This window comes from Diabrotica virgifera, chromosome 2 (genome assembly GCF_917563875.1).
Source record: "Diabrotica virgifera virgifera chromosome 2, PGI_DIABVI_V3a".
Classification (NCBI taxonomy): Eukaryota; Metazoa; Arthropoda; class Insecta; order Coleoptera; family Chrysomelidae; genus Diabrotica; species Diabrotica virgifera.
In genome coordinates this window covers 239,131,177-239,146,020 of record NC_065444.1, presented here as the reverse complement: position 1 = coordinate 239,146,020, position 14,844 = coordinate 239,131,177, and the positions used below count along the sequence as shown (strand labels likewise).

Genomic DNA, 14,844 nt, shown 5'->3' with positions numbered 1-14,844 from the left:
GTAAAATTTTGAAATTTGAAAAAATATATTTTGGCGTTAATGGGTTAAAACTAAAATTTCAAAAAAAATGTATCGTACCTTCGCAATAAAAGAAGAGTGATGATATTCCTTTAAGAATCAAAAATTAAAATGTTCCCAGTCACAATGTCATATTTAACGAAGAAAACCAATAATAGCACAAACACTCAAAATATTCACTTCACTCGAAATTAAAAAAAAAGGAAAAAATGAAAATTTGAAATCGGCAATTCGGTACGTGAGAGCACGATTCTTGTGCGCGAAATCTCGCCGTCAGCGGTGGTCGCACCTTTCAATTCAACTTCACTTCAATCCAAGCCAGCGAGCCAACCAAAGCCTCCTAGGACCTAGATACCAACTACATCGCTCCGGGCACAACACTCAAGAACTCGACTTGGTTCTTCGTACATTGACGTAACTAAGGGGCCGAGAAAAAACTCGCCGATTTTTTTACAAATAAAGACACTTAGGAAATCATTAGGAAGTACTAGAGTAACGATAATGTAAGACGGAAGAAAGTGATAATCCGCTTTAATCTCCAATAATATTGAATAAACTCTTATAAATATATGTATGTTTTATTTAGCGTATGGCATTTAAAAGTATATCACACATAAAGAAGTGATGTTTACTAAATTATCTAAGGAAACGAAGCCGAAAAATAACTTGAAAAATCGAAAGATTTCTGGCCGCTATCTGGCCATTATATTGAAAGTGTGTATTGATGTATCGGTGTCAAACTGTCACAGGCCAATTTAAAAAAATTCTGCTGTCACAGTGGCAGCAGCCAAACTCCTCCGATACGTCTAAAGGTAAGAAACTATCAATATAATGTAAATTTATAGGTTTCTATTGATATTTTCCCACCCCTACTATGCTTTATTTTTAAACCAGGAGGAGTAAACAAAAATACAGATTCACACCCAAGAAAGTCACTAGAAAAATCACCAAATAGGTACATCTTCTTTTTTGGTTGATCATGTCGGCCTTCGAAAGTAATCCATAAATATTATATTATAATAATACGTAGCTAAAGAGTTCTAAAAACAACTGCTTTTTTTATATAAAAGCAGACTAAGGGTCTAGGAAAGATGGTCGAGAACACTTCGTCGACGAAAAATTAGTCGACAACATTTGGTCGACAAACAGTTGGTCGAATGCACAATAGGGATGTTCACTAATTTTTAAATATAGTTAAATTCAATAGATTACAAGGTATATAAAAACGTAACAATCATAAAACTGTTTAAAAATGTATATTTTTTAAGATAAATGAGTTCATAATGTTGATTTTCTTGGAGGCTAGAAAAACGGTACCCTGCACCGAGGCTACGGTCTGTGACGTCAGCAGTCGTAACGTCTTTGATCGATGACTAGTTTAGTATACTTATTTACTCAGTGTATTTGAATGTGCGCAGTTTTTTACGTATTTAATTATTAAAAATAAAGCCAGTGGTGTTTTGTTCCTGGGTGTGTAAATACATCAAAAAACAGTTCTGACAAGATTTTTATTACCGTTCCAGTCAATTTAAAACAGAAAAAGAAATGGTTTGTTGCAGCTAGAACTTAAAATAACTAACTTAAAGAACTAACTTAATAAAATAAGCATTATAGAAGTTTTCCAGAGACTTTCGGCCCTTGGTAATAATGTAATTGTTCTTTCTGCATTTACATTTTTCAAAAATACTTATTGGTTTTCTCAGAATTCGAAAAAAATGAATGAATTTAAATAGCATTGGACCAAGATTTTGCACCTACCCCCTTAAAGAGTAAATGAAAAAGTTTCGGGACCTCAAATTTGTATTCCTTAAACTGGGATATTCCTAAAAACGGGATTCTAATAATACATACAGTAAAAGTAAACCTTGAAATAACTACATGTGGATGTAGGTATGACTTTATATTATATTATATTAAAATCATTAATAATTTAGTGAAAAGATTGGTTGAAATGAAAATGTATAATACCCAAGTTCAAAAATATTTTTTACCTTGGAACAGTTGTCAACTCGAAATACGAAACAACCGAAATAAGATCTAGAGTTGAAAAGGACATAGCAACATTTAACAACATGCATGAGAAATATTTTCACCCATTGCGACATAATATCTCTCCCACTAAAAATGCGGCTGCTAAAATGTTATTATTTCCGGTCTTGCTATATGGCGCAGTGGCCTGGACAATAATGGAAACATTAATGAAAAAGCTAGAGGCATTCGAGATGTGGGTGTACCCACGTATCCTCAAAATATCCTGGGCGACCCACACCAACGTACAGGTATTGCGTCGAATGGGAAAACAAAAAGAAATCTCTTTTACAATTAAGAAACGAAATCTTAAATATTTCGGTCATATCATGAGGCATGATAAATATCGTATACTCCAACTGATAACGCAAGGTAAAATAGAGAGCAAACGCGGACCCGGAAGAAAAGACACTCATGACTTAAAAACTTACGCCAATGATTTGGACAAAAATCGATCGAGTTATTCAGAAACGCCTCAAATGAAATTAAAATTGCCATGATGATAGCCAACGTCCACAACGGACAAGGCACATGAAGAAGAATAAAAATATTTTTAATACACCTAACCAAGGTAAAGTAATAACCAGCCAATGTATGTATGCAATATGCATGCGTACAATGCATGCATACAACTTTCTCTATTTTTTTTTGTGGAGTATTAAGCATTTATTTTTTTAGCTTAAAGAAGACATGGAAAATTATATGGAATATACACTCAGTAAAGCTGTGGTAGATTTATTTTTTTACAAGATGCCAATAAATCATACACCATTGTTACATCTACACTACAGTCGGTAGTTTATACGAATCGGCTTTCTGAAAACCTTCTTCCATTTTATTTGTTTATTTTTGTAAAACCCAAAATATGTCCTTACAAACAGTCTATCCACTTTAAACTAAACAAATTCACTATAAAACTCCACTTTAAACCTGATAAAACAAGAAGAGAACAAAATAAAATGACCTGAAACGTCAAACAGGTAAACAGTAACACTATGAGAATGGCGCGCGCTTGGGGTATGCAACTAGTGACGTCAGGCCAATAGAGAAGCGTTCTTGAAATTTAAAATAATGCTAGATTTCTAATAAAGATTTTTTATAGAAAGGCTTTTTCAATTTTGTTGAAATTTTGGACAATTATTCCTAGGGTGTTTCTTAATCGTTTAACATGTTTGAAATGACTTTTTAATTTTTTGTGAACATCCCTCGAACATTTGATCGAATAGATTTTTCGTCGACAAACTGTTATTTATTTTTAGGATAAAGGGATTAATGGTGACAAACGACGGATTATTGGTTTTTATTTTATTAACTGGAATATTGTATTATACATATCTGAATTTATTTTTTTTGGGATTTTGTCAATTTTCTTTTCTAAATCTTACTTATTTTAATGAAATTTAATGAAAAAATTGGCTGCGGTGGGAGAGTAGACAGCAAATATAAACCGATATTTTAATTACTGATGTTGTACCGATCTTCTTTTTGGTGTCGGTGCACTTGCGAACAGAGCATTTCCGGACAAGGCAAATTTGGTGGTACTTGCGGACAAGAAGAAATATGTGAGATGCTGAGGTAAATAAATTGTTAGGAAATCAAAGCATTTCCGTACAATGTTTTCGACTGCAATTATCAGTCAATATCAATTAAAAAGTAAAGAAATCGTGAGAATAACATAATATTCACACTTTATCCAAGGCTTAGGACTGGCAATCTATAAAAATTTTTTTTTGATATGGTACAAAGAAACTAACTTTATATATTGGCCGGTTTCCGCCATGTATTATTCCATTTGGGTCTTTGTCGACGAAAAACCCATTCGATCAAATGTTCGTCGACGAATTGTACATTAGATGAATTGTTAATTCGATCAACTGTTTGTCGACCAAATATTGTCAACTAATTTTCCGTCGACGAAGTGTTCTCGACCAACTTTCCGACACCGGTTTCTCTGTGCTCCAAGTACCACAATAGACTACAGGTTCACCCAAACATATTGGTCACCAATCTCCTAACACCCCTACAGAACAGAAGACTAAAAAGAACAGACACTCTTGACCTCAAGACTAACTAATCATTCCCACTTATTACTATTGTACTATTCAAATTAATTCAATTAATTTATTAATAACTGTACTAATTCAATCACTATTGTACTCTTTTAGGTATTCACCACTTGGTGAATATTGACTGTGTCATACTCTTAACACTCATAATGTATTGTTTATTATTTTTTATAAAATAGATTGCAATAAAATGGATGTCAAAAAAAAATTGAGTAGTAGACAAGCAGCATGATTGGACAAGAAACCACCCCACTTGATACAAGTTGTGTAATATGTATTATATTATTGTATGTATGTATTAGGTATATTTATTGTATTTTTAGCACTAGGCCTTCAAGGCCTTTTGAGTTTTGCAAATAAAACAAAACAATTCATTTTTTCTGCGGGTACGTCTATGGATTGCTTTGTAATAAATGGCATTGTGCGAGAAATCCAAGAGGGAAGTCTTACAGAAATTTCTACGTCGCAAACGAAGACCTTCAAGAACCGCTCGTCTTTGATAACTACTGCGGTAAAAGTACTCCATGCCTTTCTCTTAAAACTTCAGTTCGTGTATTCTTCTTCGTTGTTTAATAAAGACCGTTGTTTCTCGGTATGTTTGCACATTTTAAATTGTTTTTAACGACGATCTGCAACTTTTTACGCGAAGGTTTCGAGAACTTAACGGATTTTTGAGTATGTGTAGACCTTTGTTGAATAAATAAAATATTTTAAAATTAATGCAGCATTTCCCGAAGGCAGTGGCGGATCTACGGGGAGGGAAAAAGGGGAAATTTCCCCCCTAACAAGGTCCATAATTAAAGAAAAAAATTGTTGAAATATACATAAAAATATATGAGTTGACGTGAAACTTAATGGTAGGGGAGCCCAAGCGGGGATTTTTGCAGTTACTCGAGCGCGTCAGATTAGCATATAGGGAGAAACCTGGTACCCTGCAGATGTACCTCTACCATATATTGGCTCTTAACACAGGGGAGTTCGTTAAGGGGGGCCCGAAAAAAAAAATCTATCCTTAAAAAAACTCGAAATTGTCAGAGTAAGATAAGGTAAGTTAAGTGCATGCAAAAGAGTGTATATTTCAAAAATCTGACAATTTGAACCGGGCGTAAGGAAATGGGTGAGTCCCAAAGTTTCACGAGAAAAAAGCGAATATTTCGCGAAATGAATGAAATATCGAAAAACTAAAAAATATGTGCTCAATATTTTTTAAAAATCTATCGAATGATACCAAACACGACTTCCCAAGGAGAGAGGTGGGGGGAAAATTAAATATTTTTAATACGAATCCCGCGATATTTCGTGAAATGAACATCAGATCGAAAAACTGTAAAATACATTTATTCAATATTTTTGAAAAATCTATCGAATGGCACCAAACACGACCCCCCACGGAGGTGGGGTGGGGGGTTACTTTAAAATCTTAAATAGGAGCCCTCATTTTTTATTGCAGATTTGGATTCCCTACGTAAAAATAAGTAACTTTTATTCGAAACATTTTTTCGAATTATGGATAGATGGCGTTATAATCGGAAAAAACCATTGTTGGAAATGGAAAGTTAAATAAAAAAATGGCAAGCGCCCACTAAAATGGAAAACTTTACTTAACTTTTTTTGATTTTAAGACCTACTCTTCACAACCCAATAGGTCCCCAAAGCGCTCGAGTGACTGCACATTTAGCATACTTTGCTCCCCTACCATAAACTACAGACAGACAAATTAATTATGCAGCCTAATAAATACGTTAGTTAGGAAAATTAAGGAAATTTAATGCATATTATGTCTTTATGTAGTTTGGGTTTATCTTTTTTATGTCTTTTGATTGGTGTTTCATTGGAAGGTCCCCTATATCCAATTTCGTGACCAGACATCACGTAACCCGACAGTTCGTAACCGGACAACTGGTAACGGACAATTCGTAACAGCGACAGTTCTTGACGGCGACACTTCGTAACGGCGACAGTTCGTAACTATACAAATTAGTAACGGACAATTCGTAACGTCAAAATTGATTTATTCTGTTTATTTTTGTTAACGTGGAAACTAACTGTTATTACAGTTATAATTAAAATTATGTTTATTAATTTAACGAATTAGTACCGGGATAAAGACGTTTAACACATTTTATGTTTCGTTTTTCAGAATATATGTATTAAAAGTCTTTAGACTTTTAACAATACTTTTAAAAAAGTTTATCCCTCTAATTATCGTTCCTTAAATTTGCATATACCTAGACAAAGGCATAATGAAATAATTCGTGAAATATTTAAGCCAACAACCATCTTCAGACATTCCCAATTTTCTAGACATATTGTAAAGGAAAGATTATAATTACCTGTTATTATATTCTAATAAACCTTGTGATTGGTTATAGCGTTGGGGTATTCAATCAACGGTTATAGTTGCTAAGAAGGATGGCTTTTAATTCTTTAATACTTGAATTAATTCTGAAACACGAAATATGAAATGCATTAAAAATGTTTATCCTGATACTGATTCGTTAAACTGATAAACATAATTTTAGTTATAATTGTAATAACATTTAGTTTCCACGTTAACTAAAATAAACAGAATAATTCAATTTGGACGTTACAAATTGTCCGTTACGAATTTGTATAGTTACAAACTGTCGCCGTTACGAAGTGTCGCCGTTACGAACTGTCGCTGTTACGAATTGTCCGTTACCAGTTGTCCGGTTACGAACTGTAGCGTTACGAGATGTCATGGAACCATCCAATTTTCCCTGAGATGAGTCAAGTTTCCCCTTAGAGGGAGTGTGAGCCGTATGGCTAAATCTGGATAAAATCCAGGAGATAATAATAATATCTTAGCCTCGGCTAAGGAAGTTCCTGGTGAAAGAAACATTAATAAAAATAAATCGCTTCCAAGTCGAAGAACTCCATGGTTTTGTACAGAAATGAAGGAAAAATGTAAAGAAAAGAAAAAAGCTTACTTAAAATACAGTCAACTAAGACACAAGAGGCCTACGATAATTATAAATACATAGAACCAAAACACACAGAAAAGGACACTTGGATTGGCTATCTAAAAAGCTCTATGCAGAGGAAAAACAAATGATGCTAGAATCGGAAACACTAGAAATTACCACAAATGAAGAAGTTAATACAAGTATAGAGGAAGTTCGAAAACACTTGAAAAGCTGAAGAACAGAAAAGCTGCAGGTAAAGATGGAATTCCAAACGAATTACTGAAATATTGTGGAACAGCAATTACAGAACAATTAACAAAATTATAAAACATAATAAAATACGGCAAGAATGGGGAACGAGCGAACTAATTCTACTACCACCTATTCAAAAAAGGAGATAAAAACAGTCAACATCAACGTGGTAACATGTTGAACACTAAATAGAAAAAAAATAATGGTATAGCCACATAAGTAGAATGGGGAGACACGTGTGGTCAAAATAGCAATAGCAAGAGATAAATCACCAATCGGTAGAAGAAGTATCGGCCGATCGAGCAAACGATGGAGTGACAACCTTCCATAGAGGTACCTATCAATCTGCCAACGAACAAGCAGATTTGCTTAAAAAGAGGAAGAAAAATAATAAGAATCTGCAGGAGACAATCTTAATGTTATTTTCAAGTTATTCAAAAAACCAGCAACTGAAAATGATGTCGATTTATGGAAGAGACGACAGGAATAAGAAAATCATGTAGGTATATGCACAACCGTGAGTCGAATTAAAAAACAATGTAAACACTAAAGAATCAGAGGGCCAAAGAAGAATACCTAAAGAACTGATTACGAATGGAGGGAAGCATATATTACATCTATATACAAAAAAGTAAAAAATACAAAAATTGTGGGAACTATCAAGGAACCAATGTAATGTAATACCATCTATGATGAGTAATCTATTTAAAAATCTTAAAGGAAAAATAAAAGATTGGAGAAGACTGAACAGAAGATGATGAAATAAAGATTAAAAGATAAATGTTAGATGAACATTAATAGGAGGGCAAGAACAAAGGGTAACAAAATAGTTAACTGAAAATCAATAGAATTAATAAGTTTGAACTGCTTGATTTCTAAGTTTCTAGTGTTTGGTATATTTACTTTTAATCAAAGCATATTTTTCAAGAATAACAAATATTTGTTTTTTGATAATAATCCATTGAATACTTAGATAATGTTAATTTATCAGAAGCACTTATATCATAATATTTTATCTAAAACCAGACACATTTTTAAACGGATTATAAATAGTAATGACAGTATAATCGATTGCATATTGTATATGTAGCAATGTCAAACTTTATATTTATTTTTAACACTAGAATTCTACAATACCAGGGGCAGAAATTTTTCATTTATTATAAATTAATAAATGAAAAATAGTTTCTGTCCTTGTGGGATCGGTACTCACCGGAGGGACCGCAGACGTTCGGAAACAATTAGCGTCTCTTTGCAAAGACAATGACGTCGACTTTGCAAAGTAACAAGACACTTACTCAACACACACACTACACATTACTCCCCTGACTTAGTGATAAGTTATAAAATTACGTGGCTAAAGGTTCTAGTTCTAAACCAAAGCCAAAATCAGAAAAAAAAAATTCTACAAAGAAAAAGTTTGACAGGATATCATTGTGTTGTTGAATTGTGCATGTTGTGTGAATTGACTGATTATATCTATAATGTTTTTCCTTTTGTATAATATCGCTCTTTATACTGTGATATCGGCAAAGCTGTACCTTTGATCGCCGATAGTGAAACACGAAATTAAGGGGCTATCCTAGTGTAAAAGTACGAAATTAAGATACCTTTTTGGAGATTTCTAAAATAAAAAGTGCTGTACCAATTATTTTGAAAATTTGAGCGTTTATTATAAAAAGTAGTACACGTAAAACAATTTTCATAAAAAAATATTGAAAATTAAACGATTTATGCGCCATCTACTGGCACCGTGAAAATAAAAACATGGCCCCACTGCTGCAGTGATTTAGACAAGGCGAAAACGGCGGGTTCGTTGGGAAAAATATTCCCATGAGATTTTTTTGCATAATCACATTCGTGAGACATCCTAGAATAAGGTTCAAGAAGTCGCCCACGTGAAAAGTGGTCCAAATTTTTTTTAACAATTCTTTTTTTAATAAAATTACAAAAATCGATATTTTTGGCTCGGACAACTTTTTTGTAGATATTTTGGACCATTCTGGATAAAAAACGTCTCTTATAATTTTTCTCTAAAGTTGATCGTTTTCGAGTTATAAACAATTTAAAATTGAAAAAAAAACGAAAAATGACGATTTTTAAGGCTTAATAACTCGATTAAAAGATATTATTATGAAAGTCAGAAAGTGACTAAATCAAAGTTTAATGCCCCTCCTCCCCCCTTCAAGATCCTTAAGAAATGTTTGTCATTATTTTATTACTAAGCTGTTATTTTTATGTAATAATAATGAGCGCCATGCACGTATTAGCCGGCCGTAAATGCTGAGTGCGAGAGAGATGCCATTCCGGCAGTCCAATTGTGCATCTTACTTGCACTCACATTCACAGCCGCGTCAATACGATCTAACCGCCCATTGTTATTAATTAAAAATAACAGCTTAGTAATAAATTTATAACACAGATTTCTTCAGGATCATGTAGCGGAGACTTTAAATTTTGATTTAGTTACTTTCTAACTTTCATAATAGTAATTTTTAACCGAGTTATTAAGTCTTAAAAAGGGTCATTTTCGCGTTTTTCAAATTTTAAATTGCTTATAACCCAAAAAAGATCAACTTTATAGAAAAATTATAAGAGACCTTTTTTGTCTAGAATGGTCCAAGAAACCTAAAAAAAATTGTCCGAGCCAAAATCAATGATTTTTGGAATTTGTTTAAAAAAAATTGTTAAAAAAAAATTGAACCACTTTTCACGTGGACGACTTCTTGAACCTTATTCTGGGATGTCTCACGAATGTGATTATGCAAAAAAATCTCATGGGAATATTTTTCCCAACGGACCCGCCGTTTTCGTCTTGTCTAATTGGGACTAATAGAGATCCTGAAACATAAAATTTCAAAGTGATTATTGAAATATAAGTTATTTCCTATACCATCAACTAGGATTTTTGAAAAATATTAAAATTTGGAAAAATGATGAAGTGTTGAAATTTTTAATTTAATTAGATTGCCAAATTGACATTTTTCATCCGATCAAAAACCCCTAGTTGATGGTGTAGAAAATAACTTATAATTTAATAATAAATTTGAAATTTTATGTTTCAGGATCTCTATTAGTCCCAATCACTGCAGCAGTGGAGCTGTTTTTATTTTCATGGTGCCAGTAGATGGCGCAGAAATCGTATAATTCTCAATATTTTTGATGAAAATTTTTTTAGATATACTTCTTTTTATAGTAAATACTCGTGCCGTGCAAATTTTCAAAACAATTGGTACAGTAGGTACTTTTATTTTAGAAAGTCCCCAAAAAGTTTATGAAATTCGTACTTTTACACTAGGATAGCCCTTTAAAGATTTTTTTAAAGCCCTTTATTTCTCTAACTACACACTCTACCCTACATGTTAATTGTTTGAAGTGAATCGAAGGAATATATTTATATTTAAAAGCACATCTTGACTGTTTGACTTGACTCGAATGAATCTATTTAGAGCCTCATCTTGACTGTTCGAATTGACTCGAATGAATTTTTCTGTTATTGTATATCTTTCGTCTTTTTTATATTTTATCTTTCTCTTTTTTTTTTGTTTTGGACGTTCTTTTTAACCTCGTCGTTGTTGTTCACCATTTTTCATTCTCTTGCTCATTACTTACTTTATTTTATCGTGTCCGGACATAACATTCATAAAATTTCGGCCCAGTATCGGGCTACGTCGGTTATATTTTTGTTGGCGAGCCACAAATCTTCGAGGGTACACCGATGAGGACAGTTTCTGCATTTAAGAAGATGTTCCATATTCTGTGTTTCTCCACAGTCACAGTTTACATCAGCTTGGTCTATTTCCCCCATTTTACCATGTTTGATTTTACAGGAGCGACCCCCGTTCTTATCCTATTCATAGTTTTCCAAGTTTTAAAGTCTAGAGACTGGCCGGTCCATTGAACCTGGGAAAGAGGAAAATACTGAGGCGGTTTATCCTGCACTGTTCCAAGGAAGCTTTTCCTGGATTTTAGTCGCTTTCGTGGTGTTATAGACATTTTTCTCTATTCTGGTAATAGTGCAGCCGATATGTGAAACAATTGTGCATTTAATGATAGAAGTATATAATTTAGACCACATATACTACACATATAAAGGTTCAAATTTAGATATGAGGACATCTCAGATTTTGCCTTTTACAAAAATGGCGAGCATTCAAAATGGCGACTATACATATGTTACTAATAGCCCGATAACTTTTGAACGAGACGTCAGATTTCAACCAAATTTGTCATATAGGTTCTCTTTTTGATGTATAAGATCGAGGTCTTAAATCGGAAGAATCGGTTTACCAGAAGTTGTGTTCTTCCTGGTTTTTATGTAAAAATATGTTGTTTTTTTTCAATTATGTCCTGTATGTATTAATTTTTCAAAAAGTTAATACTGCCATTGAAAAGAGCGTAAAAATATTTTTTTGGAAATATTTTGAACTTTTTAGTTATGTTAATTACCATTTAATAAATGCATAAAGTATCTTCACATGAACCTATGTGCGGCAGATTCGTGCAAATATTATAAGAATTATTGTGCATTGAATGGTAGAAGCATATAATTTGGCCCACATATACTACACATATAAATACTCAAAGGGTACCCCCGTTAAGATAGGCAAAATACCCTCACTTTCAGAATTCAATTGTTTTAATTTTTTTACGTTCTGTGCAATTAAAAAATGAGATAACGCGGATTTTTAGCTCGCCACCCCCCTTACCCCTCCCCCACAGCCAAAAACGTAATTTTTAGATTTAATTTTTTTTAGTTGGGTTGTAATTGATTTAAAAATTTCAAAAAATTCACACGTCTAGCTGAGGCTTTTACAAAACATGTTCATTTTTTATGAACCCTTAGGTCAAGTGTACATAACCTCAAATTTTTTTTAACTTTTTTAAAACCTATAACTTTTTTTTGGAGGGGGCTGCAGGTCCAATTTTTTTGAATTGTGTGTATTTTATCAAAAGCTAACTCGCTGATTTTTTTCAGATTTTTCCGTCAGGTGCGCCGTCTTGAAAAATCCGGAAATTTGTTTTTTTAGGGGGTTTTTGGGGATTTTCTCCATTTTATAGACTGCAACCTAGATCAACTCAAGGTTTTGTTAATAGATTATGTATAATTTGAAATAACTGAGTATATTAGTATATTCAAAAATTGGGCCAAACACTTTTAAACCCCCCAAAAACCATGTTTGTTTAAAGTTTTGTAAGGATTTTTGCGGGTCTAATTATTTTTTTTTTTGAGGTCGATACAGCCTGAATATTTTTTTTATTTTTTCACGTTCTATATGATTTTAAAAAATTAGGACTCAACGCAATTTTAGCCCACTTCCCCTATTCCCCCTCCCCCACAGCCAAAAATGTCAATTTTTCGATTTTATTTTTTTTTAAGTTCCAATTAAATTATAAATGTTGTTCTGAAGCTATTTATTTGTGACATTTTTGTAATTAACTATTCTAAATGGGAAATAAGCCACAATTTAACTAAAAAATGATTTTATTTTCCATCTGTAATGCGATAGAGAGAATTCGATAATCTGTGACGCACTGAAAAAATGGTTTGGGACGATCTATATAAATAAGTCAGATTAAATTAAATTATTAGAAGATTTTTTTAGCAAGCAACATTTTTGTTTAATTTATTAATATTTTGTATTTTGACAACGACGTCCGTGGCGGACATCGAAACGTTAATAAAATCATTTTTTAGTTAAATTGTGACTTATTTCGCATTTAGAATAGTTAGTAATGATTAAATTATAAATTATAAAAAATTCACACGCACAGCTGAGGCTTTTAGAGAATATCTATTTTTATGGACCCGAAGGTCGAGTGTACATATTATAACCTCATTTTTTTTTGTTTTTTAATAGGTACGTATAACTTTTTTTGGCGATGGCTGCTAATTTTTTTTGTGTTTTGTATATTTTACAAACCATCTACGTTTGGCTCATAATGCAAATAGTCCCCTCTGTATGCTTGTCCCGTTAGGTAAATTATTCCGATAAATTATTTTGCACAAACTTACTCAAAAACAGGTCCTTATAACAAATCCACAAGGTGCCAGGCAGTACCGCGGTAGGAAAATTGTTTAAACATTTTTTAAACGAATTCAAAAAATCAATTTTTTCACTTCGGACAAATTTGTTTTAGATTCTCTGGATCAAGCTGAGCAAAAAAGGTATCTTGTGATTTTTCTATAAAATTGACTGTTGTCGAGTTACATGCAATTTCAAATTTGAAAAACGCGAAAATGGCCATTTTCAAGGCTTAATAACTCGATTAAAAATTATTATTATGAAAGTCATAAAGTGACCAACTCAAATCTTAAAGCCCCCCCCCTGCAATAGCCTAAAGAAGTTTTTGTCATTATTTTATTACTAACTATTATTTTTAATAATTAAAAATGAGCGATAAGCATGTATTGAAGCGGCCGTCCGCGAGAGAGCGAGATGTACAATATTCATTGGACGTTTTAAAAAAATATCGATTGGAAGTCAAAAATACGTTTTAAAAAAATAAAAAAGGAATTTTGAGGTTATATTGTACACTCGACCTACACGGGCCTATAAAAAATAGATATGCTTTGTAGAAGCCTCATAAAATTTTTAAATTAATTGCAACTTTAAACAAAAAAAAAATAGAAAAATTGACGTTTTTTGTGGGGACAGGGGGAGGGGGTGGTGGGCTAAAAATGCGATTAGTCTTATTTTTTAATCCCATATAACGTAAAAAAAATGAAAAAAACATATTCAGGCTGTATCGATCTCAAAAAATATCATTAAGCCCGCAAAAACCCTTACATAACTTAAAAAAAAACATGGTTTTTGGGGGGTTTAAAGGTGTTATGCCCAATTTTTGATAATCCTTAAATACTCATTCATTTCAAATTATACTAAATTATACAAAAATTATACAAAACCCCCTAAAAAACAGTTTTCGGGATTTTTCAAGATGGCGCACCTGACGGAAAAATCTGAAAAAAATCAGAGAGATAGCTTTTGATAAAATACACAAAATGCACAAAATACATTAAATTATGGCTTATTTCCCATTTAGAATAGTTAATTACAAAAATGCCACAAAGAAATAGCTTCAGAACATGTATAATTTAATTGCAAACCAACTTAAAAAAAAAATAAAATGGAAAAATTGACATTTTTGGCTGTGGGGGAGGGGGAATAGGGGAAGTGGGCTAAAATTGCGTTCCTAATTTTTTAAAATCATATAGAACGTAAAAAAATAAAAAAAATATTCAGGCTGTATCGACCTCAAAAAAAAATAATTAGACCCGCAAAAATCATTACAAAACTTTAAACAAACATGGTTTTTGGGGTGTTTAAAAGTGTTTCGCCCAATTTTTGAATATACTAATATACTCAGTTATTTCAAATTATGCATAATCTATTAACAAAACCTTGAGTTGATCTATGTTGCAGTCTATAAAATGGAGAAAACCCCCAAAAACCCCCTAAAAAACAGTTTTCCGGATTTTTCAAGATGGCGAACCCGACGGAAAAATCTGAAAAAAATCAGGTAGCTTTTGATAAAATACACAAAATTCA

At 32.5% G+C, this 14,844-nt stretch overlaps 1 protein-coding gene across 1 annotated transcript in view; it reads right to left on the bottom strand.

Moving 5' to 3' along the window:
* Positions 1 to 370, bottom strand: part of LOC114328529 (chaoptin) — a 149,754-nt gene extending 149,384 nt beyond the window's left edge. Inside the window, exon 1 of the mRNA XM_028277397.2 lies at positions 79 to 370. The gene's annotated coding sequence lies outside the window, so the exon portion shown is untranslated. The remainder of the gene's footprint in view (positions 1 to 78) is intronic.
* Between the last annotated feature and the right edge of the window lie 14,474 nt (positions 371 to 14,844).